This window comes from Ambystoma mexicanum, chromosome 3q, assembly GCF_040938575.1.
Source record: "Ambystoma mexicanum isolate Mex_15411 chromosome 3q, UKY_AmexF1_1, whole genome shotgun sequence".
Taxonomy (NCBI): Eukaryota; Metazoa; Chordata; class Amphibia; order Caudata; family Ambystomatidae; genus Ambystoma; species Ambystoma mexicanum.
The window spans coordinates 583,330,661-583,358,215 of NC_090926.1; the positions used below are offsets into that span (position 1 = coordinate 583,330,661).

Below are 27,555 nucleotides of genomic sequence, written 5' to 3' on the forward strand. Positions count from 1 at the left end.
CCAAACCTGAATAGGAAAAGTTGGATGACATTGTTGTTCTCCGTCTATCGTCCACTTTTCCACAAAGCTATCATTTAAAACATTTTGGTGTCTGCTTGATGAAAACCTTACTCAAGTCCACAAAGTCAACACAGTGGTTAGCATTTGCTTCTTTAATTTAAGACTCCTATGAACAATCACTCCCCTACTTTCCACCACACATAGGATGCGGGTAGTGTGTGCTGCTATATGGCTGGGCCACTGTAAAGCCCTGTGAATCCTCAAAATGGACTCTGCCAAAACCTCTCTCCATCGGCTCCCAGTACAAATGTAGACTTTAATTCAGTGTTTGCTTGCATTGAAATGTCTTCATAACACAGCTCCCATCTATTGAAACCGGGGAGAAAACAGCATTATACACCTCCACAATTCCATCATAGCTCTAACCTTTTCTTAGTCTCATCTTTTCCATTCAATCTAACTTCCATGGGAGGCTGCTGCTTACTCTCTGTTCTCTGCTCCTCCCCCTTTCTCCGTTTTCCTATCTCCTCCCCTCCGCCTCTTACTTTCTTCTATGCACTTACTCTATCAGAATTGTACCTGGACCTAGTATGATAGCAACCTCGTCTGTCTCCTCTCCCCTCCCCTTACTTGTTTTTTCGACCCCCACCCTAACCAACAGTATCTGAAATGTCGCAAGCCTAGTACGATAGTTGCTTGTTTTGTTCCTCACCTCCCTTTCTGTACCTCTCTCCCTCACCTTTTGTTTTTCTCTGGCTCTACCAGAAAAGTCACCAGGCCTAGTACGGTAGTCGCCTGTCTGTTTCCATTTTCCTTCCCACCCCCCCCCCTTCCTTATCAATGTCTTAGCTCTTGCACCATCTGAAATGTCGTCAGGCCGAGTATGATAGTCAATTTCACATCCTTACTGTTCATGGCCTGTAAGAATGTCATTGGGGGTCATTACGAGGTAGGCGGTAAGGGATTAACGGCGCCGGTAAAGGTGCTGGAGCCGTCATCCCCTTACCACCTCATTACGAGTTCTGCTCGCGGGACCCGCTAGGGCTGCCGGGTAAAACCAGGCGTCCTTAGCAGGTCCCGCGAGCAGACTAGGGTGCTAACAACGGGCCTGTTGTTAACGGGCCCGTTGTTAGCACCCTCCCCCTTCCCATTGAGCATTATGGGGGCTCGAATGGGAATGGGGATGGATTCCTTGAATGAGGAATAACCGGGCCCTCCAAGGTCGGAATGGCCCGATAATTCCTCATTTAAGGAACCCAGACCCGGTACCCGGTATGGGGGTAGCCATGCCGCTAATAGCGGTATGGTTACCTCCATACTCTGAATGACCCCCATTGTATTTTCCCTTGTTCCCTCCCTTGCCTTGAAGCGCTTTGAAACACATTGTGTATAGGTGCTATATAAATAAACTATCATATCATATCTGTGCAAGCCACCAAAATATAGAAATCTCTCCCCTTTCATGTCCGCTTAGCAAATTCATTACTTCAATTTAGAGAATCCCATAAATCTCACTTATTCTCGTAGGCAAGAAGATGACCAGTGCTTCTCAATCAATCCTGTCAGACCCAGGATTGGCCAGAATTGTCTCCCTGAAGATTTACTTATGGCTAAGCAAGGTCTAGGAACGGGACATTTGGATGCATTATTCAACGGTTTCTAGATTGCCTGGGAACTATTCCTGCCACACTGGAATTTTGAGCATTTACAATGAAACAACTCTACCATGTGAACTTATTTCTCAATACTGCTCCTCCACTTATAAAGCCCTTTGTAAATTGGTTTGATTCGTAGTACAGGTGTGCATTATATAGCAATTATTCAAAGTTTGTTTCTTTTTGTAAGACAGTGTCCTTTGAAATATCTCCACATGTTGTCATTATCACTGTCTTCTAGTATGCTTTTGGAGGGTCTGTTCTGCTGGATACCCTAAATAACAGAAGTTGCATACGGTGTTAGGGGGCATTACAGGTTTGCTGATAATGGTCTTTCTGGTGGTATCTTTATAATTCAATGAGAGTTATTGTCCACCAGTTCAGAGTATGGGAGTATTACTCTGGCATTATTATATTGAAACTTTATTCATTGATATTACCACAACCAGCCTTTACCCAACGTATGCCTATTTTACCTCCACCAAACATGTGGGGAGCTCTGATGCACTATTATCATCATGGTACTCTTGTAATTATATAAAAGGGCCAGTATACTGTACATTATCCATTTCTGCCATCACATTGAAGGTGTAAATGGACATACAATAATTATTTGTTTCAGAGGTTACCACTGGTGGCAGTTGTATTTCTACAACACCGCCAGTGATATTCCAGAAATACCACTACCGCCAGTGATAAACCCAGCATGGGGGATTTGCAGAAATACCACCAGCAGTTTTCCATCAAAGAAATCTACTGAGCTCTTAATGATCACATACTCTTGTTTTAGTAAATATGGCTGGGTGAGTGTGTTTTGCCAGAACATCACAGAGTACTCAATGAGGAGGATTTGTGGCTGAACTTAGCAAAGCTGGTTTGCTCAGTGCATATACATAGTCACATACAGCACTGTTTACGTTTTGATCCCCAATACATTTTACGTCTTTTTCAAAATTCCAGGACACCAAATGTTTTACTTAAGGGAGACAAGATACTACTACAGTGGTGCTTTGCAGACATTACCCACAAAAACAAAAGAGCTTGAGCAACTTCACTCAATAGGAGGGAATGGTTATTGGGTGCTCCTAGATGGAAACTGCTGCACAATTGATTGTACTTACAATGTGGTCAGGATCTTTGGCATTGATTATGGTAAGGAGGGAGGATGATCTATTGGGTTTAAAGGGGAATTCATCTCATAATTCAGTAATCTAGAGATGCATGCAGTGTGTTTGTGCTAGGTATAACCTTTGGCCATATAGTCCTGCCCAGTTATCCCAGGGCAGTGTCTGAGGCAGGAAAGTGACATCATGGAACGCAGGCAGCCATTAGAACACGGTTCTGTGGCCGAGCCACTGTGACATCACCCTGTTGCTGGAACTTACCAAGACTGATCCAGGTCCACACCCAGCCAGAAGACCCAAGGTGAGGGGCACTTCCATCCGCCCCTCCGAAAAGGGCCAACACAGTCTTCAATGAGGACACCAGCAGCAATGTTTAGCCACACATTACCAGACCAGACACCAAGGTGAGGGGTGTACTACTACCCCCACAGCCTACTGCCGTGGACACATGTGAGTGTAACTCATTACTCCTTTAGTTATTGTTTCATCTGCTTTCAAGGGGAGCACCCATGTCATCCTGAATTACCCCATTCAACATTCTTTCATGGCTTCTGGAGACTGACATTGGGCAAATCAGCATTGACCAGGCTGCCTCATAACAATGCGACTTTTGCATTTAATGTATCTTTATTGTCTAGGTCCATGGTGGCTACAATTCAGTGACTGTGTCCTTTATGAACCATATCCACTGCATACTATTGGGACACATTCACTATATCTGCCATGCCCATATCAAATGCTGCATGGAGCATTATGGCAGGGGTAATTGTGGGAGGATTGAAACCTTGGAGCTTCTCTTGTCCCTCTGGCGTGGGATTCTCGAATTTGTGGGTCGGGAGAGCTAAATTACTGTAAGTGGGTGGGAAGACATAGAGTGGCTGCACAATTAGTAATCACTGCAGAAAGAGATGACAAGACATGAAGCAGGGATGATGAATGCTTGTGAATAAGGGAAATGAGGAGGATAGGAATGGCATGACTGGAGCAGGACATCTTTCTATAACCTATGTATATAGAGCACACATTCTTTCACTTTGTGAGGGGTCAGAAATGAGAGGAGGACACAAAGTTCTGATATTTTCATTATCAGACGTCTTTTTTAATACAAAAAGGGTTGGATGAAGATTATTCTATCCCAAACCTTAGGCAAATTCCCTACCCAGAAAACTAAAACTAAAGATCAGTCTGTGTCAAGTCGTGAAACGTATAAACTGTCCTTGTGTCTGAAACTTTCTAAACAGATCCTCACACTAGAAATGTACAACAAAGATGGTAAGGAAATATCTCTGATCTATATTTGGCAAAAGTTGGTACTAATACAAGTAAATAAATAAATCCAACAGAAACAGTCTTTTCCAAGGATAAATCATTTGATCCAAAAGGGTGATTCCCTTCCCCTGGATATTTAGAGTGAATGGCAAAAGTGTCTCTTTTGAGCAAGTTTCTTGAGGATGACAAAAATGTTCTCTTTCAAACAACAGTTTGTGTGATTCTTTATACTCAGTTCATAAAGTTCTTGTATAAACGATATGTTCCATTACATTCAGCTCTTTCTACTGGATTCACAAAAGTATCTTATCTAGGTGAGAGATTCCATATTAGGATTCCTTTTTATAGCTTTTGTGTATTACTTGATGCTTTTTTAAAATCAGGAATCCTCTTGTGTGTTCTTCAGATTTCGCAGAGTACCTGTCGGCCAGGTAATTTGTCTCAGTATAAAGAAAAGTCTTTGTTCAACTTCACAATTTGAAATATCTGGTACATTTATCCAACAAGATCTCTTCTAAGTATTTCCCAGATTTTCTGCCAGGTGTTTTGCAAAATAAATACATGTCTTTATATAATTTCAGTGGATCTCCTGGTATACTCCCCTGCCAGCATCCTGGCATCCTTTAGTGGGTTCTTCAGATTCCCTGGTGTACTCTCCTGCCAGGTATCTTCCCCCAATGTCTTGTAACTTTAAGTTCTATGGTGTATGGGCTGGTATACTCGCCTGCCAGGAATCCCTTTCCGGGGTTTTGCTCATCCCCTGAAATACTTCTCTGCCAGGTATCTTCCCTCCCCAAATGTGCACTGCCTGATGTATTCCTTTCACCAGGAATATTCTTTATCAGTTTCACTGTTTTTTATTGTACCACAGTTGTATCAATTCACTGTGTTTCTATTTATTTGCTGAAGGTAATACTTGCTCCTACTTTCCCCACATTGACATCTCATACATGGGGGCTTGTTCAAGATTTGTCGCTTCCTTTATCTCATTAAATATGTGTTTGCTTGGTTAACACTTGCTCCAATTTTCCCCATATTGATATCTTATACATGGGGATTTGTTCAAGTTTTGCCTTTGCACTTTATCTGGTCGTATTAAAATATTTGTATTTCATTTATTTGCTTACATGCCTGTCGGTACACCCAGGGTACCCAACAGCTCTGGGCAGACTCACTGGTAGTTTGTTGCGTCTCTGACCTGTGACATGTTTCTGCAACAAAGGGTTCTCTCTGGGATGGCCTCCTTCACTTTGCAGACATTCCTTCAGCGTTTCCTGCGGCTTTGCATTCACTCGGCAACGTCACTCTGTGATCTGGATCAAAGAACGCTGCTTTTCAGCATAACCGTATCTCCGGTAGCTCTGCTGCTGCTGCCGGTATTTGTATTTGTATTTGTTTTATTTATAACGCGCAAGCCATCAGGCCCGGAGGCATCAGGGCGCAATTTGTGCAAAGTTACAATAATGCATATATACAGACAAAAAGTACATAAACAGAATATTAACAGTGTTTCTAACTACATATATTACAGTGATTACAGTGCCGCTAGGCTTAACAGTGGATATACCCATAGGGTGTGCAGAAGTAGTAACGGAGGTCGGCGGGCCAGAGTATGTAAGACAAGGGCGCAGAGCATGTCTTAGTGCTGGTCAAAAAGCCAAGATTTAGTTTTGACCTTGAATGTGTTGAAAGAGTCTTCAGCTCTGATTGTAGCAGGGAGGGAGTTCCATAGCTTTGAGGCTAGGACAGGGAAGCTAGTGCCCCCCGCTTTTTGAAGTTTAAACCTAGGGATCGATAGACAGTGAGTCTGGACAGTTCTTAAAGGTCTGGCGGTCGAATGGCGAGACAGCCGAATGCAGAGGTAGATAGGGGCCTTGTTAGCCAAGCATTTGTGCGTGAAGGCAAGTGTTTTTAGTGAGATTCTCTGCTTGACAGGTAGCCACTTTAGGTTAGTTCTGGATTCTGAAATGTGGTGGTTGCGGGTGATGTTAAGGGCAGCTCGTATGGCATTGTTCTGGGTTGTTTGGAGTTTGTTCATGTTCTCTTGGCTAGTACCTAAGTAAAGAGCACTACAATAATCAATTTTAGCCATAATGAGAGTTCTAGCTAGTGTGACACTGTTCGGGGTGGTAAGAAACGGTCGGCAGGCTGCAATAAGTTTGCACGTGTATGCAGAGGCCATCTTGGTCTTTGGTTTTAATACTGCCTTGTCTGTCTGGGTATTCTCATATTTCCAAGGAGAAGTAGTATCTCTTACCTTAACCGCACATAACTACATTATTGCCACAGACACACAACAAACCACTATTATTTAATATAGGCTCCAAATCAAAATTAAGATGATGAGAATTAGTAGAAGCACTATGTTTGTTAGTAAGTTTGGCATCCTTGAAAATATCTCAGCTAACCAGTCTTGTTCTTTATTAACCCCTCCTCCCTCTTCTATACTTATCTTTAGATGGTGTAGAGCTTTTATTGCTATGCTTAGAGCGACAATATCTTTATCATTAGGAGGCACATATGTGCAACATGTTCCAAACTTTCTGCAGACCCCTCCCTCTATAGCTGCCATGAGGTCAAGTACCGTACGATTTTGAAGCTGGACCAAGTTCTGCCTAATGATCTTCAGCATTGTGTCTGCTTGTATTCCAGGTGCCAAATAAGATGCAAAGAACAGTTCAGTTTTCATGAAGTGTTGGTATTGGTTGGGCGTCTTCTCCAGGGGCTTTGTCGGCTTCCTCGTTAAAATAGTTCAACCTCCATCATCGCGACAATGGCTGTGGGTTGTTCTCTCCTTGCACTGTTAGCGGCACTGCAGGGGACTGGGGCTTTAACAGGGAGACTGTTTGGCAGTGAAAGGTGTTTTTCCGGGATAAGGAGTACTGGGGCATGAAGGGTCACTAGGGAGCACACACCATCCGAAGATGGTGGTAGATGAAAGTAGACTTTGGTTCTACACTGCTAAAAATCATCCCTCACTGTTGCCGTTCCATCACATAGTACCAGCATGATGATAGTCTTATTGCGCCTAATATGTTGAGCCACAGGTACGCGTTGGTCGCCCCTGAAACAAAATGAAGATCTAGTTAGTTTCTGTGTTTTTATTGGTTGTGCATGTTGTTGCAAGCTCGTCAATCTGCTAATGTGATGCCGATACATTGCTCAATTTTTTTATCTACTTTCTTTATGACATCTTCTGCATACCCTACCTGTCCCTCTGCTTTGAATACAGCTCACCCCTTCAACCACTTTTTGTCCCAGCACATTGTACCTTCTATATACATCTGTGGTCTTACAGCACACTTGTTATAATCTTGTCCTTTTTCCCCATACACTCATTTTTGTTTGTTTCTTCAAGTCTGACCTGTACTGTGTGCCCCTGGAACTGCCCTTGTAACTTGCATAGTATTTATTTTTATATTTGTATTTGGTTTATTCCACACCTTTACAAAATTCATCAAACATCAAAAGCGTAAACAAAATGAAACAGAATCTTACTGTAATTCACTTAATACAATAATTCTATTTTGTAGTAAACACAAAAAGAAAAAAGCTGCATAATTCATCCAAAAATTACCTCGCATATCATTTCATAGATTTCAAAGCAGCTAAAACCCACGTAATTCTGCCTTCTGGCCAACACCCTGACCCTTCTTATCATGTAGGTCCAGTCCCAGATAATTCACAAATCCTGACAGTGCAAGACCAACTAAGGTTGGGTGGGCCGTTAGACATTTGTTCCAAATAAAATCAACATTAATACAATTTAGGTCTTGTCCTAATTTCCTAACATAAAACAATCTCAATTAACAAAGTGCATTGCAGTCAATCAGAAGGTGTCTCAGTGTTCCTAAATTGTCCTTACAGCCACAGAAATGACAGAACGCCTCCTTCGCTTCAATTGTTCTGCATCTCAGAAGTATCTTCTTCGCATATAACAGGTTCCATCTGAAGTGCCTAATGATGTCTCTGTGGTAGCGATTCAGGAATAAATTCAAGTAATATGCAACAGCTACTCTCTTTTTATGTTCCATAGACAGATGAGCCAGTGAAGGAAACTTGTGGAATGTATCCACTATATTTGACAAGTCCCACTTCAACAATGCTATTTTCACTTTTGTCGATTTAGACTTCAAGGGGCCTCATCACGAGTTGGGTGGTAACCCTTAAATGTGGCGATAACGGAATTAGCGCAACCAATACCGCTCTGCCGGATCACCAGTTGGCGCAAATACCGCCAGCCACAAATTGAACCAGTGCTATTATAGCCAGCACTATTACAGCCGGTGCTATTACAGGTGGCGTTATTAGCACCGACAACAAAAAGCGCTTTTACAGCTGTATCACAAGTCCAGGCACAGCAGTATTTGCGCTGAAAATTGGCGCTAGTACAGCCGAGATTTACCTCCAGCATTCAGCTGGGGGTAAATGAACACAGGTGCCAGAAATGAAGCCACGGGTGCACCTCATGCACTCCAGAGGGCTACTTAAAGCACAGCCCTACCCCAATCACTTTTTCCAACACCATGCTGCCATTATTTGCTGAAAGCTGGGACAGGCAGCTGCTCATGCTGTCCCTGGAAGTAGAGATGCAGGACAATCCGGCCAGGGCACAGGGAGTACAGGTGGTGGGGAGGAGGAAGAGGAGGATGAGGAGAGCCTATGCAAGGCGTGCACCGGTCCCCAGGGTCAGGCCCTCACCCTGGACCCTCACTGACACCCAGTTGGTGACTGTATCGCCTCAACAGGGAGACCAGTGTAATCGAGGTCCGAGTGACCTCTGACAGGGCTCATGGGATCAGAGCTCGCCCTCGAGTACCTTATGACAAGATGGCTGCACCTTGAGGTGGATGGGGTGCTGGATTCACATACTCCCAACACCAATAAATAGAGAAAACTCAAGGATTTGGCAAAGAGACTGTTAAGTTCATCAAGTTTTTTTTTCATGCCATGCTGACACAGAGCACAACCAGTGTCGTGGTCAAGTACACAGACTCAACCACCCCAGGCTCAAAACGGAGCTCCCTCTTATAGCTATCAGAGGGAGCATCCTGCCTCCACTCTCCCTATACAGGTCTAGGCAAACTCATCGTTAAGCATTAGATCACCCGGCAATTATTTTTTAATTGAACTAAACTTTCAAAAATGAAATAAATCTGCGCACATCCTTACTTTTCCCCGGTGCTCTGCCCAATTATGGTTGATGCAGCTGGACCCTTTAGACAAGTTTTCCAGACATGGCCTAATTAAATGTCTGGTTTCTGCCCATTCGTCAAATCTCTGAAAGCATGGTATCTTTGACTGTTTCAACTTTAGAGTTACCTCATTCTACACACTCTGAATCATTACTTAATTTCTCTCATTTTAGCCACATTTCCAGTTACATGCATTTTCAGTAAAAGGCATTGGTCAGAGCACTTTTCTGTCTGTGTACAGAAAACCTTATTTATCCATTCTGTGCATTGCCACCTTACCACATCATGATAATTAAATTTTTGACCTTATAAACACAACGCCCTTTTGACTACTAGTATATACTAACATTATGAATACCATTTTCACATAATTAAAACACCAAATTAGTCCATACAAATATCTCTACTTAGTTTTAAGTGGGGGGCTGCCCTCCGCTGCATTCAGTTGTTGATTCCCTATCTTTATTTCGACTCCTCCAGTACATTCCCCCGTTTTTAAAGTTGTTTGTAAAACAATAACCTTTAACCACATCCGTGTTTACTCTCCTTAATCACTTATCTAAACACATCCTAACACATTCTTACAATATGGCACATACTACCGTATTGTTATTCTTTGAACAACACATGTGTGCCTTAGATAATTTCACAGCCAATGTGAGACTCGAGAGGTTTGGTCAAGCTTTGAGGTAACCCATTAGCCCATTGGGCCTCATTACGACCCAGGCGCTAATGGGTTAATGGTGCTGCAAAAGGCTGCGGTGCCATTAACCTATTAGCGCCTAATTACGAGGTCCCTTTGCGGGACCCGACCTTAACGGCTGGTTTTATCAGCCGTTAAAGTAGGGTGCCGCAAAGGGACCTTGGTGCTAAGTACGGTGCCACAATTTGAGGTACGATACTTAGCGCCTTCCCCATTCCCATTGAGCCCTATGGGGCAAAAATGGGAATGGGGAAGGGCCCATGGTGAATGGGGAATTACCGCCCCGCCAACCTTGGAATGGGGTGGTAATTCCGCCATTCACCATGGCGGACCCCGGCATGGACCATGGTGCTAATAGCACCATGGTTTAGCGCCGGAGTCGTAATGAGGCCCATTGTCTCTTTGTATGCCATACCTTGTCTGCAACTCCCACCCCAACAATATACAATCTCTCCTTGATCTTCTTTTCTGCCCATGCATAAAAATATTGTTCTCGCTGTGTCTTTCCCTCTTTTCCACACTCTTCCTTCTTCCATATCTTCCACATTACTCGTTTTTAGTTTGGCTTTGGTGGACCGTCTGTGTCCTGTCGCCTTTGTCCTTTCCTTTGAGCTGCTTTCACAGTCGATCTTCCAGGTTTCTTTGATGCTTAGACCAGGAGTCCATTGTGTTTTCTTTTCTTTTTAAAAGAAGTTCAATTTTACTAGAGTGTCTCTCTTTCAAAAGAATTCATTGTCCAATGAGTCCAAAAGAGGGGACGTTTCAGCATGGCGACGCAGGGTTGGGGGAGTCTCTTTGCAGACACAATTCAGCGTCAGGCTTTCACTGGGTTTCTCTACGACCACCCTCTTTTCTCACGTGGTTCGATGTTAATTTCCCAAGGCATACAGGTCCCTCGACGCATGCCTGTAATATAAAACGGAATGAGTTTCTTTTGTAAATTAAACATGTCTCTTCTATTTTAACACATTTCCTACCAACCCATTTCCTTAACCTCTCTTTTTCGCATTGATTTTTCCCCTTCCGGGGTGCCACAGGCAACCTAAGGAGACAAAAACAATTAAAGAAAGACGCCTTCTTCTTTTCTGGTCTTCTAGGCACGTCCAGAGTAGATGATGGAAACGTCCTTGGGGATCCCCGTCGTCTGTAGAAAGTCAAAATAGACACAAAAGTAATTTGGGCACTGGCGAGGGGTCAGGTTTTCTTCCCAACTTCAACCCCCTTCCTCCTCTTCTGCTATCAAAAACATTTCTCTGGATTATTCTTCCCTATTTGTTGGTGCACATAAACAACTATTTTCCAACCACCCCGCGGGATACTTAGTTTCAGCTTGGTTCTTTGCTCAGCTTAACTGCACATTCTTGCTGGTTAGCTGCACATTCTTCCTCAGCTCAGCAGCCATTCTTCCTATTCTTTTCTTGTCGTTAGTTGGACCATGGTCTATGCATGTGTTCATCCTATGGAGATAAAACAGATGCGTTTCGCTGCACACCGTCCCTGTCTAACTTGATCTAACCTACCCCTGTCTTCCAAGACTATGGCACCAATTCTTACTACGTGCCTCCATTTTTATTGTTCCCATCAATGTTTGCCTCTTCTAATGATTGCATACACCTATCATAACAATCATTTTGGCATTATGAACATGAAAATGATTACTCACCTTCAATTTTACTTCTGTTTTCTGTGGTTGTCTGAAATGGCCATGTTGTCATCTATTTTCTACCCTTTCCGCACATGATTGTTCCTATCTTGGGAAAAACAGCTAACTTTTGAAGACATCTCTTACTACCTTTTTCCTGTTACTCACCTGGATCCTCTTACCTTTAGTGCTGATCAATTGTGTGTCCACACCCTTGTAGCGTGAACTAGTACTCACCTTCTTCTTTTGATCCCTAATTTTAAGGCCATGCAGACAATTTCTTGTGCTTCCACGCAAGAGGTCCATAGCTTTATCTGTAAAATAAATCAAAATCGTTACAGGCAATCAAAAGTTGTTTTTTACTTACCTCACTATATTTTCTTAAAATGGCTTGTGTGATTTTCCTTTGTTTAACTGACCCAATTTTTTGTCATCCATACTCCTTTTCTTGGTTTTCATGGTCTCTGATGCCTTTTATTGCCCAACGCTCCTTTTTGCTGCTGGCCAGGAAACCTCATAAGTGCTATTTGTTTTCCACTTTTTTGCTTTTTTGTCCGTTTTATGCTTTTGAGTTTATCCCTTATCCTTTTATTCATTTGCCCAATTGTTCCCTTTTTCATTTTTTTCCTTTATCCATCTTTTATTCAAGATAACCAATCACTTTCATCCTTTCCTGATTTATTTATTTATTTATTTATTCCTGTATCCAATCCTTTTGCGCTTCCTCGCCTCTTCTCTGACCCTATCTTCTTCCTTTTCCCTTTATTTCTATGTTCATCTGTCCTTCGAACTGCCTCATCCCTTCTTTCACGTACTCTTTGCTTTTCTTCTAACCTTTGCTGTTTTTGTCTGTCTTGTTCATAGGCTGCTCTCTGGTTTGCGATCGAGCTGCTTTTCTTGCTCTTCACGATATAGCTGTTCTCGCCTCAGCCTATCTTTCCTTCTTATCCTTCCATCCCTTAACTCCTTCTCTTTCTTCTTTCTCAGTGCCTCATCTGACCTCTCTTTAGATCTCACATCATCACTTCCTTTCCCATCGAGTTTCAATGAGATTTGTCCACCCATCCATTCGTTTTTTGCAAATGCTATCTCATCAGTTCTGTCTTCACTTCCTTTCCATTTCTTTCCCTCTCTCTCTTTATCGAGAGGTGTACTAACCTGTGCCTGATCCTTTCTTTCATCATCGTGTCTCTCCTTGTCCCTCAGGACTGCGGAGGTAGTATTCTTATCCTGATCCTTCCCTTTACTGTCGTCACTACTGTACGTAGGTGACTCATATGCAGGGTTATTGTGCCTCCTGGTTGCCTTAGCTCTCTTAATGGGTAGAGTCCCTCAGGCTTACTTCCCTCGGTTCCTGTTTCAGGCGGGGCAGGTGTCGCGGTAGGCGTCTCACCCCCCTCAGTGCATATATTTAGTATCCAAGCTGCTGGAGGCTCTTCCTCCTTTCCTTTTTCTTATATTTTTCACAATTTGAGAACAGCACAGCGTTTTCTAACTTCTTGCTTGTATATGTGGCATGCAAGTAAGTTGCCACGTGTTGTAAAACGGCATCAGATAAAGACCCATTTTGTGGCCACGGCGTAAACATCTTGTGGCCGGTACCTTTAACCCACTCGGTGCGACATTTCTTAAGCTTGGGTGCATGTTTAGGCAATTGTTTGCATAAGTGAGCAAGTGGGGTAATCTCTTCCATGCTTGAACTCTGCTTCTAACAATACTTTCACGCATTTCACCACTCCCAACAATATGAGCGAGCACCAAATACTGCAAGCTCCAATCCAATCTTTTCCCGCCAGAATTTTTGTATCACCAATTTACTCAAAAGCATAAATTCATGTGCGATTTCCTCTCAATTACAGAATCGCGTAAAACCCTAATCAGTTCTACACATCAAAACAACAAAACTCCTTACATGTGACACACAAGGGAACACGTATAACATACACTTGACAGACTAGACAAACACCAGCTGGACACAAATATCTCTGCCTTCTAACATGTACCCCGACATGGAGTTTAAACGAACCCCCTTAACAACGTCTTTAAACGTGGTCGTAGCCTAGTCGTCCCCTAATATGTGGGCTCTGAGTTCACGTTTCTTCTGACCGCTATATTAAAGCGCAGGAATAAGGCGAATCCTCTCTCTTTCTCAGGTGCCTGTCCTGGTATCCTCTCTCTTCTCAGGTGTCTGCCCTGGTATCCTCTGTTTTCGCTCGGGTGTCTATCCCGGTAACCTCTATTTTTTATCAGGTGTCTATCCCGGTAACCTCTGTTTTCTCTCGGGTGTCTATCCCGGTAACCTCTGTTTTCTATCGGGTGTCTATCCCGGTAACCTCTGTTTTCTCTCGGGTGTCTATCCCGGTAACGTCTATTTTCTCTTGGGTGCCTATCCCGGTAACCTCTGTTTTCTCTCGGGTGTCTATCCCGGTAACCTCTATTTTCTCTCGGGTTTCTATCCCGGTAACCTCTGTTTTCTCTTGGGTGTCTATCCCGGTAACCTTTCACTTGAACCACTACTGTCCTTCACAATCCTCATTTCATTCTGCTTGCTTCTTAATCATTTGCATATTTCCCTATGTTATGGCTGCCTCTAGTGCTAAGGACGAGGTATCTTATCCTTGAAAGTGCATGGGCAGTGCCAAGGATGAGATATCTCGTCCTTTTTGGCACTTTGTTTTGAGCGATCCCTGAAAAGCAGGAATCGCTCAAAACTGTAATCCAACCCCCGGGCCACTGCAAGGGGGCTGGATTACCTTCAATTTCACGTCGGCGTGCATAAAGCACGTCGGCGTGAAACTGTAAGTAAAATCACTGCAGCAGCCATTTTCGGCTGCTGCAGTGAAGAAAGAAGGTGAGTGCCCTTCTTTGTCAGCCTCCATCTCCGGTTGTATTTCAAGCCGGAGATCGAGGCGGGTATCGTTGGAAAGGGGAGATACCCATTGTGTGGCATTTCTGCTTGCGCCCGATCCGTGAGCAGCAATGTCACAGGATCAATAGAGATCTGTTTGTGATGCAGAGGGAGAGGGGCTGCTTACTAGGTAAGCGGCCCCCTTCCCCCCGTGGCCCCAAAGCATGGGGCCACAGCGCTGGAGACCCATGGGGGCAGATGATCACTGCCCCCAGGGGTAAAAAATAAAAAATAAAAGGCGGGGGAGGTGGGAGGGGTTTGGGGCCCTGGGGCCCACTAGGCCACCAGAGATATAGGAAAAAGTGGTGTCCTTGGAAAGGGGAGGTTCTCCCCTTTCCAAGGACACCACGTATATGACGCATTGCTGGTCACGGATCAGCGCAGAGCGCTCGATCCATGACCAGCAACCCACTGGACCACCATGGAAATGTTTGTGACGTGGGGGGAAGGGGAGCTGCTTCAAGTAAGCAGCCCTCTCCCCCCTGACCCCGAAGCATGGGGGCACATATATGCACAACCCTGGGGGCAGATGGCTGATCATCTGCCCCCAGGGAAGGGGGCAAAAAGGAAAATAAAATAAAAAATAAATAGAACGGGGTGGGGGGCCTGGGATTATTTTGCCCCCATGAAATGGTGGTGGCCCTCCCCCTCCCACACCAAGTGGAAAGGGGGGCCACCCCTTGTAGCCCTCCCTGGGGGCAAATTTATGGCCCCAGGCAGGAGTACATGAGGTGCCCCCCCCATCCAATTGGGGGGGGCTAACAGGAATGAGTGTGCAGGCCCCCCAAATGATGGAGCCGGCAGGTTAGGCCCCCCCTGGGGGCAGATTGCTGATCATATGCCCCGAGGGAAGGGGGCAAAACAAAAAAATAAAATGAAAATGGGAATGGCTAGTGGCTAGTGGCCCGCCCCATCACACATTTTGGGTGTGATGGGGCGGGCCACTAGCCACCAGGGATATATTTTACAGAAATGGGAGTGGCCCTCTCCCCCTTTCCCCAAGGGGATATCAGTGCACCCCTTGTAGCCCTCCCTGGGGGCAGATATCTGCTCCTAGGAATGGGGCATCTGACTCCAGGGAGGGCTGAATGTGATGACCCCCCTGCATTTAGTGTGGGGGGGCTAGAGGGTCACCCCCCTGTACATTAGAAAATTACCTGGCGGTTTAGGGTGCCCCTCAGCCCGCCCTAAAGTGTAGTGTACCTTTTCCTTTTTTTTTTGTTTACAAAACTTGCGTTGGCGCAGAGGGGCCCGTGGTGTGCCAATCTGGTGCCGGGGTGCCCAAACCTTACTGTCCCACCCACTGGGGGGCCTGTCCCACCATTTTTGGGGACCCTCTCCCCCCACCCCAAATGGAGGGGGGTGTACCTCACGCAGCTGTTTGTAGGAGACCCAGGGAGGCCTGCATGAGTTGCCCCCCGCCACCCATTTGGGGTGAGGGGGGAGGGGGCCCCCAAAAATGGTGGGACAGGCCCCCCAGTGGGTGGGGCAGTAAGGTTTGGGCACTCCGGGGCCAGATTGGCACATCAATGTGCCTCTCTACACCAAGGGGAGTTGGGTTAACAAAGGAAAAAAGTGAAAATGGTGGAACGCTTTTCAAGGGGGGCTGTGGGGCACCCCAAAGGGTCTGGGAATTTTCTAATGGGATGGGGCGTTGACCCCCTGCCCCCCAGCCACAATGGAGTGGGTGCCATGTCATGCAGCCCTCTCTGGGACCAGATATCTGCTCCTAAGACCGGACGCCAGAGCCTAGGGAGGAGTGCAGGACAGCCCCCCCCTTATCTGCCCCTGGGGAGGGCTACATGAGATGGGCCGCCCCTCCAATTCGGCCATGTGTGGATTCCCACGGGTGTCCTCTTTTGGGAAATGCATGGGGTTCCCTGATTTCCTTGCTGGCTTTGACACTCTAGGCCTAAATCTGTAGGTTGCCCACATGAACAAAATGGTCAGTGGCGAAAGGCTTGGGGTTACCAGTGGGTTACCCTTTTCCTTTTGTGCCCCCGGTAGGTACACCCACACATGTGAGGTACCGTTTTCATCAGGACACGTGTGGGGATGCGGGAAGGTAGGCCATGTGTTGTTGGTGGTGTGTTTCGGTGGGTGGCCAGAGCAAAATGCCTGAGAATTGTCTTCATTTCCAGCCAATTTCAGAGACATTTCCCTGTGTCCACTCACCGAAACACGTCGCCAACAGCAGATGTCATACCTTCTCGCGTTCCCACAGGTGTCCTGACGAAAAAGGTACCTCACATGTGTGGGTGCACCTACTGGGGGCGCAAAAGGAAAAGGGTAACTCGCTGGTAACCCCAAGCCTTTCGCCACAGCACAATTTGTTCCTGTGGGCAACCTAAAGATTTGTGCCCAGGGTGTCGAAGCCAGCAAGGAAAACAGGGAACCCCATGCATTTCCCAAAAGAGGACACCCGTGGGAATGCACAGAGGTCTGACTTGCGCGAAGCGGCCCAGAATTTATTACCACCACCCCAGACAAAGTGAACATTGTGTTTTTTTCCCACCAAATATCACACTTTGTCGGGGATTGTGGCTAATAAAAACTGGGGCAATATGCGCAAGACATACCTCTGTGGATTCCCACGGGTGTCCTCTTTTGGGAAATGCATGGGGTTCCCTGTTTTCCTTGCTGGCTTCGACACCCTAGGCCCAAATCTGTATGTTGTGCTTGTCTGGAGAAAGTGTCAAATTCAGGTGTCGAAACAGACTTGGGGTTACCTGTGCTTTAGGCTTTCCCCTTGGCGCCCAGGTAGGTGCACCCACACATGTGAGGTACCGTTTTCATCGGGATACCTGTGGGAACGCGGGACTGTAGGCCATGTGTTGTTGGCGGCGTGTTTCGATGGGTGTGCCGAGTGAAATTTGTGGAAAATGTGTTTTTTTCCCACATTTCGGACTTTGCGGGCCTCTCTGGGTAATACATTCTGGGCCGATTTTCACAAATCATACCTCTGCGGATTCCCACGGGTGTCCTCTTTTCGGAAATGCGTGGGGTTCCCTGTTTTCCTTGGTGGCCTGGACACCCGAGGCCCATATCTGTATGTTGTGCTTGTCTGGAGAAAGTGTCAAATTCAGGTGTCAAAACAGACATGGGGTTACCTCTGTTTTAGGCTTTCCCCTTGGCACCCAGGTAGGTGCACCCACACATGTGAGGTACCGTTTTCATCGGGACACCAGTGGAAACGCAGGACGGTAGGCCATGTGTTGTTGGCAGCGTGTTTCGATTGGTGCGCCGAGTGAAATGTGCGGAAAATGCGTTTTTTCCCCACATTTCGGACTTTGCGTGGGTGTCTGGGTAATAAATTCTAGGCCGATTTGTGCAAATCATACCTCTGCGGATTCCCACCGTTGTCCACTTTTCGGAAATGCATGGGGTTCCCTGTTTTCCTTGGTGGCTTGGACACCCAAGGCCCATATCTGTATGTTTGCTTGCCTGGAGGAAGTGTCAAATTCAGGTGTCGAAACAGACTTAGTGTTACCTGTGTTTTAGGCTTTCCCCTTGGCGCCCAGGTAACACATGTGAAGTACCGTTTTCATCGGGACACCTGTGGGAACGCGGGACGGTAGGCCATGTGTTGTTGGCGGCGTGTTTCGATGGGTGCGCCGAGTGAAATGTGCAGAAAATGCAGTTTTTTCCTCACATTGCAGACTTTGCGGGGGTGTCTGGGTAATACATTCTGGGCTGATTTGCGCAAATCATACCTCTGCGGATTCCCACGGGTGTCCTCTTTTTGGAAATGCATGGGGTTCCCTGCTTTCCTTGGTGGCTTGGACACCCAAGGCCCATATCTGCATGTTGTGCTTGTCTGGAGAAAGTGTCAAATTCAAGTGGCGAAACAGACTTGGGGTTACCTGTGTTTTAGGCTTTCCCCTTGGCGCCCAGGTAGGTGCACCCACACATGTGAGGTACCATTTTCATCGCGACACCTGTGGGAACACAGGAAGGTGCAACATTTGTTGTTTGTGTGGTTTTCATAACGTTTTCACCCATTTGCTGGTGCCCTTTGTCACACAACCCTTTAATTTCCCAAATGTGACCTACATTTAGTCGCCGCTTTAGGCACCATACACTTTTGTAACCTGCACAAGTCACCTACCCTTGAAAAGGTCTGCCTGTGCTCTTTCAAAAAATGGATGCTTACTGTTCCTCACCACATTGGTTTTCCCGATTTACACATGCTAAGTGCGTCTGTTCAGGCCGTGAGCATAAAACTCCTGTGTACCATGGCTCAGTGTTTGGCTTTTGGTATTGCTTGTTTTGTAAAACACTACAAAAAATGTATGCTTTCCTAACTGCAAGAGTCGGGGGAATGTAGCGGAGCATTGCTTTTCTTTTCTCAAAATTCATAGAAGTCATTGCCGTACCAAGCCAACCATGTCCAACACATAACTTTTTTTCTGTCATTTTCCCGCTTTTCCCCCAATCTATGGCATTTTCCCCTACCTAGTTGTTGCCTGACCTACGCAAATAACCCCTTCCTAAACTTGGAATTTTGTCTACTTTTCAGAAATATATGCCTTTCTGTCCTCCAATTCGGCTTTCCTACCCTTTTCTTCCGTTCCGTCCATGCATGTCCAATTGGCAAAAATGGCCAAAATCTCCTACCTCTCACAAAACAGTTGATAACCACATCAAAATAATTTTATTTTGTTTCCACTCAACCTGTTCTTGAAAGCCAGGAAATTGGGGAACTCGGCACAGCAAACCATTTGTTCCTAGCTCTTACAAGGAAAAAACCACAGGCTTCTTTGTACATCATTTTATTGGCATTTTTTGAAAAACCCCAAAATGTTCGCCCTTTTTGCTTATTTTCTCTCATCCCCCTACAGCAACCTAGGATTCCTGGGTGGCGTTACGACCGCCTACATGTGGGAAATAAAGGAGCCACATTTAGCCGAGATATCTCATGTAACAAAAAAGTTACAAGGCATTGAATGGCCACATACCGAAATCACCAAAAAAGCCCCTGGCACTGGGGGGAAATACCCATGGCACTTAAAGGGTTAATCATTTGCCATATTTCACTATGGTATGGCTGCCTCTAATTTCCTTGAGGACATCTGTCTCTACCTCTCATTCGCAAATGTTCATAAATACTTGCGGCCTGCGCCCGAATTTCTAAAATATTTCATTATTTCTCCACCAGGTGATACCACTGGGTATATTTACCATGCTGCAAAAATAATAAAATCTTTTACTTTTCACCCAACCAATCTCATTGGCCTTCTGCCGCTTTCATGCCTTCAAAATAGTGCTTGTGTCTAACTAGGGCATGTCCTAAATAAACAAACATGCTTTCCTTGGTAACCTAAACACTGTCATTGTGCTTTCATGCTTTGTCTTTCAAAACCTTTCTTCATCCGTCTGAATCCTATAATTCCAGAATCTCAACTAATCGTCTCAAATCATAGAGAGGTTTTCCATATTTAAAAATGTCCTCCACTCTGGCCGTCAAGGCCTAAAATTTTTTAAAATACCACCCCTGGTATAACACCATTCATACTGTCCTATCACTCACGGTGGAGCTCCTGAAAGAAGGACCTTTAAGAGCACCCCAGAAACCCCCTTTAATACATTTGTGCTATCCTTGAAATTCTCCAAAGGTAGGTCACAGAGGATCCAGTACCCCCTTCAACTTCAGAGGGTATTCTAAATCAAAATAATAGAAAACATGAATGGCAATGGACCATTCAGCTACAGGACGATGCCTGCTCCTGCCCGTATGTTAGTTAAAAACCCACATGTAAAATCACTTGCTTCTCATCTCATGACGTTCATCAATATCTCCTTCAATTCCAACACTATTTCTGTAGCTGTGAAACAACCCTTGTGAGCGTTGCCTCCACTCACCCTTGTTCATGCCATGTCAGATTACATGCTACATTCTGTTTTGTTGCACATATCATTTGAGTGCCATTGCTTCCTTTTCACTACCCCACCTACTAATGCCACCGGCCCTTTTCTTTCCCCGCAATACTTACAAAACCTTCTCATTCATTTATCGCGTCATTATCAGTGTTAAATTGTATTACTACACTATCATCCTCGCAGGCATCTTACAAAGCCTTCACAGGCTCTAACAGTGCGGAGTGATGCTGTGTGCAACTCTCAGTATTCTTTAAAAGAATACACATTACTTACACCAGACGAGCTGCTCACTGGATACCCGTGGAGGAAAGGCTAATTTTAAAATCACGGATGGATGTCTCATACAGCACCAGTATATCTAACTGATGCTGTTACTAGGGTCAGTTCAGCCTGACCCAAACAAAGTCACCTTGTCACTCAACTACAAGTCCCATTAACCAAAGGAGCTAATGCCACAGGGCTAAGCTCCCCCGTCTTGTCCCCAAACCATGGAATACTTTCTCTAGCGAACTTAGCGCAGAACCATCCCTCCTTAATTTTTTCAAAACCCCTCAACCCTAGTTTGATAACCTACCCCTATCAGTTCCCCTAGCTGTGTTTATACTCATCGCCTTGTTGCTAAATTAACCTCTATGCTGTGTTTTACTCAATCTCTACTCTATCCTGTGTGTGCTAAGCATGTAGTTCATTCATTGTAATCACAATATATGTTTATCTGTCCTATAACTACAGGCGAAGCTTTGCCATGCAGCCCCTTGTGTATGCCATTTTATTGTAATCTGCAAGCCCCTTCTTGATAATAGCAGCACGATGTCCAAGGGCTTCTGTGTGCTCCATGAATTCTAATGCATGAATAAGTAAAAGTTTTTTTTTTCACGCATTCAAACCTTTCCTTTCTACTGAGAATCGCTCATTTCTTGCCAGACTACAGTAGGCACCAGAGACGTTTTTATGGGAGGGTAAACGGGGCTCTTGCCCAGGGCCCAACAAGGCTGCCTGATCTAATGTAAGATTCCATTGTTCACCAAGCTTAAATAGTACACGCCAGGAGATTTTATTCCATGATGCTGAAGCTCTAAACCTATTGCATGTCTGTTTTGACAAGTACATTCTGCCTTGATTAATTAATCATGTTGTGCTTCCTGTTTTCACTGTGGAATACATAGTTTGTGTAGCACAATTTTGTAGCGTTATTTCCTTCCTATGGGAATGTTGCTGATCACGTGCAATAGCCAAAGTTGAAATCCATAGTCATCCACGATGGTTCAGACGTTAGCTCAGTGTGTTCAGCACTCATTGCAGAGATATGTGTTCATATGAAAGATTAGAAGGGAACATTCCAGCAAGGCTAGCTGAACCGTCCCTAAGTGTGAAGTTTATAAACATACCTGCATATTTACTTGGTTTTGCAGCACAAGAGGAGCTATTAACAGCACTGATCCTGCACCAGATAAGGGTTGCTATACAACTAAAATGTCATTCGTATGGTGAAGGTCCAGAATTAGTTTGTTCAGATGGGGCATTCTTAAAACCTAAGCAATCCCTTCCAAGGATGTGCATAAACTAGTAGTCCAAGGGGTAAATAAGTATGCACATTCAAGACTGTGCAGCCAAAGTCGTCATGCATGTATCCTGGCTTTGCCAGCAGACGATACAGTGATCCTGGCCAAATCATATAGGATCCCTTGCATTACTGTGCTGCCTTCTGTGAGGTTTGCCTCTTTGCATGCTGGTACTTCCCTTGATAATGGAGAGAATGATGGTAGAATCATTCCCACATTGTGTAACATCCTTCTGTAACATTTTGGTTTTAAAATTGTCAGGTTTAGAAATACGATTTGCGTACTTTGCAAGTCAGTTTTATAAAATTAGATTGTTTTAGTACATGTTAAGAGCTGGAAGAGAAAGTGTTCAAATGCAGGAATTGCAATATTGGCGCAAATCCCAGCTTCATCCCTTAAATACTGTGTGATCCTGGGAATCTCATTTAATCTTTTATTAAATTGCCAGTCCTTAAACCTTTCAAAATCATCAGCCCTTCAGGGTGATTTTATTCGCAGGTTATGTTCTTCATAAAAGCATCGCTTATAGTTTCACTGGCTATAGGGTTGCTCCACTATGATAGCGAGCATTGATATACTGCACACCAAAGGCACTTGTTCCCTTGATCTCTAATGGCAACACTATTTGAAAACCATGTCCCACTCCTACTCTCAGTCTGTCTGGATAGAGACACCTTCCTGGTAGCTTCTAATCTGCCTTCACTATCCATGCTATGCTATGTGCAGCTTTCTCCTTCCTTACGGTCTACTCTATCCATGCTTGAGCACTTTTGCATTCACTGAGGCGGCTAATGTCAGGTCTCTGCCTATTCTGGGTTATATCTACCTTTTTTACATACAGTCCTTCATTAATACTATAGGCTGCATATCTTCCCGGATGCTATTTGATAAAAAGTATCTTGTTTCTATACTAGAAGAGAAGTAACCTCTTCGTATATTGCTAATGTTGGCCTTCAAATGCTACTTGTTTATCAATCTGATTGTAGCAGGAATGGATAGGGTAGAGGACTCAAAAAGGCGTAAACATGCTTATCTTGAATGTTGTAAGGCAGCATAAGTATGTATCACAGAGAATAAGGCCTTTAGGCAATACTGAATATTCCCATACAGATGCCTCTCATAAGACAGGAGAGAGCGCACAGGCTATCAGTAAACTAATTTATTACTCTGTTAAACTCATTGGCAGCACACAAGATGTATTTTTGTCCGCGCCTTTTCATCCTTATCAGAATGAATCACTCTTGTTAGTCCACCAGACCCTACAAGTCAGACCAATCTATATATATATTCGCCTATCTTTAAAACTCCACAACTGGGGTCTAGCTTTAGTCATCCGGCTCCTAAAGCTGGAATGCCCGCCCACCAGTACTAAAAAATGAAAGAATCTTGCATTGCTTTCCTCAACAGGCTGGACGCATTCATATGCAATCAAGCCCCTTCCTAATTTCCTCATGATAAATAGCTAGTCTGGCTCTAGAAATGCCATCCATTTGCTAATTCTTCTCTTGTTCAATGTATTCTTGCATTAGCACCATTGCATCCTCTGCGCTCGCGCCATAAATGCCACTGGGCTAATGTGCGCCTAAAAGTTTAAATGACTACCACTGAAAAGGTGCCTATTAGAATCACACCACAGCTGACACATTTTCCACAAGAGACTGCTAAACCAATGCCACATCTATGGTCCTAAAGCTGCCTTTGCTACCTGGGCATACAGCCTCATTGTCTTATCATTTAGACCAACAAATCGTTTATCTTGTCATTTTTCTCCTTGCATTCCAAAAGCCTAGTGTCAGTTAACTTTTTAGTCACAACCGGACAACTTCTGGGGCTGTCCTATCGTGCAACACATTAATTTTGCATGTAATGCCCTTTATTTTCAAAAAAAATAAATGCAATGTATAAGACACATTCACTCGAGCATTTTCCAGATCACTGAAATAACCTCACAATTATATCGGCTGTTAGCCTGTCTCCTTACCACACTTGCTTGAGTGCGATAAATACAGCTTTTGCAAGACAGGATCATTTGCCGCGCAGTGCTTATTATCTCAAAGACTGCCCTTGCGCATTCCTTTCTTGATAAATCACTGCGTTCACTTTCGTGGGCCATAATGCAAGCATGTTTCATTTCTCTTGTCATCCTCTGACAGATTAGTTTTCAACTGTGCGTTTTTCCAACCAGCTGCTTCTGATGTTAAAATATAAAACCCACTATCTTTCAAACCACGACATGCAATCCCACACAAAACATTCTAACAAAGCGGTTTATACACAAGCACAACATTCTTATCAACATCCCTTGAATTTAGGCGCAAAGACAACCTCTACATTCAAAAGGACACTTCTGCATTGTGCATTCCTGGCCAGAGGTCCCCTCATTTGAGCTCTCGCCTTGCTTAAAACGAAAAACACAATTGCTATTCGTGTGCTAGTCTGCCCACTTCAATTTGTACATAGCAACCCTGTGTTAAACCTCAGATGGTTTTTAACTATGTGCTTTTTAAACAGTTTTCTCTGACTTTATTCAACAATGTTTGTACACCGCATTCCTCTTTAACAAAAACTGTAGTCTAAGCACAGCATCACTCTTCTCTCCTTGTCTCGTGTTCCTACAAACATAATTTATGTTTTCCCAATCTACAAAACAACCGTGCCTATATCTTTCAAATTAATTTTCTAAAGATGTCAACTCTGCGCAGTTTCAGTGCCCGCACACAATGAACAGCCCCTTTAAATCACTTATAACTTTGTCATTTAAATGCGAAAAACTATCGTTCTTAGCACGATTCATCAGTTATCTTGTCTACTACGAGGTAATCGCAAATTTAACTCCATAGCTGCTAGTTTTAATTTTGTGTGATGGCTTACAGTGCAACAGCTTTTTACACTTATCTCGGAACTGTTTCACTTTTTTTTAGATGAAATTACCACGAATTTGTATGCCTTAAATCATAGCATCTGACCTATCTTAATGTAATTTTTTCGCAACTTCAAAACCTTGGTTTGACGCCAATTTTTTAATTTAGCTTAAAACATCGTTTTTATACTAATTCTAATGTTTTTACAGTGCACACACAGTTATGCCATAAAATGAACCACATGAACAGCCATAACATACAACAATTAGACACACAACATAACACGACGTGAGGAAGTCAGACACGACTCTGGTCGGTTGCAAGCATGTCTGCACCCTCATGAATATTTTACTCTTGTTATTGATTTTTAAATGCTGTTAATGTTTTTGGTTTGTTCCCAAATCTGGACTGCCATTGTTCTCTTTCCCTGAAAAACTACTATATATATATATATATATGTTCCCCTTTCTGCCATATTGTTCTTCCTCCCCGTGTCCCTGTCTCTATCGGCTAGGGCAGTTGCAGTCTGCCCCATCCCTATCTTATTTTCTATCCACTTTACACAAATTCTATCTTGGGCAAAACAGTATGGCTCCCCTTAGTCTCTTAGTCTTGATCGTCATGTCCTGGCTCTTTTAAGATGCTTAACTCATAGCAATTTTTCTGCTTCTTCACTCACCTTTCCCACCGTTCGTCTCCCGACCCTCGTGATCACCGCCTTCTTCAGGTTTTCGTCTGGTCAGCTGCCCGTAGGAATGGGAAGGCATATGTTTATAAAACGGGTCCCTTCAGGCCCCGACTGCAGTCTCAATTACACTACCATTGTCTACGGGGAGCTTCACAGTCTACTCAGCCGAAATGGCGAAGGACTTGTGATATTGCTGAAGACCTAGAGTTACTCCTTGTCGATGGTCGATAGGTGTCAATAATCAATAATTGATGGTCACAACCATCCTCTTGCTACCAAGTGTAATCGAGGTCCGAGTGACCTCTGACGGGCCCATGGGATCAGAGCTCGCCCTCGAGTACCTACAGACAAGATAGCTGCACGTTGAGGTGGATGGGGTGCTGGATTCACATACTCCAACACCAATAAATAGAGACAACTCAAGGATTTGGCAAAATTCATCAAGTTTTATTTTATGCCATGCTGACACAGAGCACAACCAGCGTTGTGGTCAAGTAAACTGACTCAACCACCCCAGGCTCAAAACAGAGCTCCCTCTTATAGCTCTCAGAGGGAGCATCCTGCCCCCACTCTCCCTATACAGGTCTAGGCAAACTCATTGTTAAGCATTAGCTCACCGGGCAATTATTTTTTAATTGAACTAAACCTTAAAAAATGAAATACAATCTGCGCACATCCTTACTTTTCCCTGGTGCTCTGCCCAATTATGGTTGATGCAGCTGGACCCTTTAGACACGTTTTGCAGACATGGCCTAATTAAATGTCTGGTTTCTGCCCATTTGTCAAATCTCTGAAAGCATGGTATCTTTGACTGTTTCAACTTTATAGTTACCTCATTCTACACACTCTGAATCATTACTTAATTTCTCTCATTTTAGCCACATTTTCAGTTACATGCATTTTTAGTAAAAGGCATTGCTCAGAGCACTTTTCTGTCTGTGTACAGAAAACCTTATTTATCCATTCTGTTCCTTGCCACCTTACCACATCATGATAATGACATTTTCGACCTTATAAACACGACGCCCTTTTGACTACTAGTATATACTAACATTATGAATACCATTTTCACATAATTACAACACCAAATTAGTCCATATACGAATTTCTCTACTTAGTTTTAAGTGGGGGGCTGCCCTCTACTGCATTCAGTTGTTGATTCCCTATCTTTATTTTAGCTCCTCCAGTACACCATAACTGAGCTGCTCAGTACAATTCTCACAAACTGTTGGACTGTCAGGAGATTCAGCACAGGTATTCAATGCCCCCTCCTCACCTGCGGATTTCGAAGATGAGTCAGAGGATTCTTCTGTAGACTTTTTCTTCTATCTCAGTCTATGAAGACCTGTTTCCTTATTCCCTTTCCTTGCTTTCTGGTAGAGGTAGGAACGGGCTCCCCCGGAGGCCACTTTGCCTCTATGGGCTGTTTGCACGGTAGCGGGGACTCCCGGGAGCCCGCCCCCCAAATCAGGGAAAAGCCGAGGCAAAAAACTGGGGTTTCACAGGTAAGCAGTGGTTAAGCGATGTCCAAATCCACGTTGGTGAGTATGTTCGTATCTGGACTGCGTTTCCCAGAAAGCACCAGCGTAAGGAGTGAGGTATGGAGATAAGGATAACAGGTAAGCAAGGTTTGGAAAGGTTCCATGAAACGGAACTGAAATCCGTCTCAAACACAGACAGGGCTGTGAACAGCTGGCAAAAGTGGGAAAAGAAGGTAGCAATAGACCGGAACGAGATTCGTAAACAAGGAAAATAAAATAAAAATATGCGAGTCGCGAGGAGCGCGATCAATCTCACAAAGGTAGGAACAGAGAGCGGGTTAAGTAGACAAAAAGGACAGGAGTGTACCGAAAGCACTGTTGGGCAGAAACCTGTGCAGTTCCCTCTGGGACCACTGCAAAAGATTTAAGACTACAGGTGTTTGGCAGTAAACCCACTTGGTAGCAGTCTGTATCACACAGATTCACTTGGTAGCTGTGGCTGAGCAGTCAGACTTCCCTCAAGAAGAGTTAGGCAGTATACAGAGTATTCACAATAGGTCAAAAGAACATAGTAGAACAAGTAAACA

General features: G+C 44.3%; 1 protein-coding gene across 2 annotated transcripts in view; it reads left to right on the forward strand.

The window, feature by feature from the left end:
• The first annotated feature begins 3,020 nt into the window (after positions 1–3,020).
• The window catches only part of NAGA (alpha-N-acetylgalactosaminidase), a 2,142,885-nt gene continuing 2,118,350 nt past the window's right edge, over positions 3,021–27,555 (forward strand). The window contains exon 1 of one of the 2 annotated variants that reach the window (XM_069654391.1): positions 3,021–3,229. The gene's annotated coding sequence lies outside the window, so the exon portion shown is untranslated. The remainder of the gene's footprint in view (positions 3,230–27,555) is intronic. The other variant, XM_069654390.1, reaches the window with a different exon arrangement.